This window comes from Nelumbo lutea, chromosome 1 (assembly GCF_056320005.1).
Source record: "Nelumbo lutea isolate HS-2025 chromosome 1, American lotus-T2T, whole genome shotgun sequence".
Taxonomy (NCBI): Eukaryota; Viridiplantae; Streptophyta; class Magnoliopsida; order Proteales; family Nelumbonaceae; genus Nelumbo; species Nelumbo lutea.
Genome location: NC_142684.1, coordinates 108,460,330 through 108,461,520, shown reverse-complemented (window position 1 = coordinate 108,461,520; position 1,191 = coordinate 108,460,330). Strand labels below are relative to the sequence as shown.

At 39.0% G+C, this 1,191-nt stretch overlaps 1 non-coding gene across 1 annotated transcript; it reads right to left on the bottom strand.

Moving 5' to 3' along the window:
- Window positions 1–771: 771 nt before the first annotated feature.
- Window positions 772–878, bottom strand: LOC148876695 (small nucleolar RNA R71). The gene has a single exon (XR_016106363.1). It is a non-coding gene; the product is annotated as a small nucleolar RNA R71 (small nucleolar RNA).
- Between the last annotated feature and the right edge of the window lie 313 nt (window positions 879–1,191).

Genomic DNA, 1,191 nt, shown 5'->3' with positions numbered 1-1,191 from the left:
ATCTGAATTATTATTTGTTAATTTTCTCTGGACTAACAATACCAAAGACTTGCAGATATGAACTCAACTAAATTGGATCTGAATTCAAATGTTGTAATCGATGGATGTAGATAAAGGAACCTTGAATAAGATGTTGATCTGCTTTTAGTTAGCTGCATTTATTTGTTTTAGGATGTAGGTTTGTATATTCCAATACTTCACTATACATTTTCAGTTGTAATAAGGTTAGTTATTTTGTAAATATTGGCTTGTTTATTGCCTTGACTTTCGTAGTTTCTGACAAGCAGAGTCAAGTTGGAGGAAATCCTCTACAACCCGGAGATTGAAAGAACTCTCCGTGTCCGACTAAGAGCAGCCAAACAAGTCTAGCAAGAAGCTCAAGAGGCTCAAGAAATGGCTGAGCAGAGGACTATGATGGACTATGCCAAACCCACTCTCACTGGAGCTACCTCCAACATTATCAGGCCCAATATTGCTGCTAACAACTTTGAGATCAAACCTGCCATCATACAAATGATTCAAAACATGGTGCAATTCTGTGGATTGGCCCACGAAGATCCCAATGCACACATTTCTAACTTTTTAGAAATTTGTGACACCTTCAAACACAATGGGGTAAGTGATGATGCCATTAGGTTGAGGTTATTCCCATTTTCTTTGAAGGATAAAGCCAAAGCATGGCTGAATTCATTACTGGCAGGATCAATAGCTATGTGGGATGAAATGGCCAGCTGTTTTCTCTCTAAATATTTTTTCCCTTCTAAAACTGCTAAAATGAGGAATGACATCACTACTTTTTTCCAGCAAGAGGGGGAATCTTTATACGAGTCATGGGAACGATACAATGAGCTGTTAAGGAGAGTTTCTCACCATGGCCTCCCCATTTGGCTGCAAGTGCAGACTTTCTATAATGGTCTTACTGACTCAAATAAGACCATATTAGATGTTGCAGCCGGAGGGTCCATAAATAATAAAACTCCTAAGGTTGCCCATGCACTTATTGAGCAAATGGCAGCCAACAATTATCAATGGCATTATGAAAGAACTCAAACTAGGAAGCAGCATGACTTGCATAATGTTGATACTTATACGGCACTATCTGCACAAATAGGAGCACTCAGTAAGAAAATAGATGAAATGCAGATAGTTGCCATGCATGTGCAGCCTCTTAATTGTGAATTGTGTGGGGGA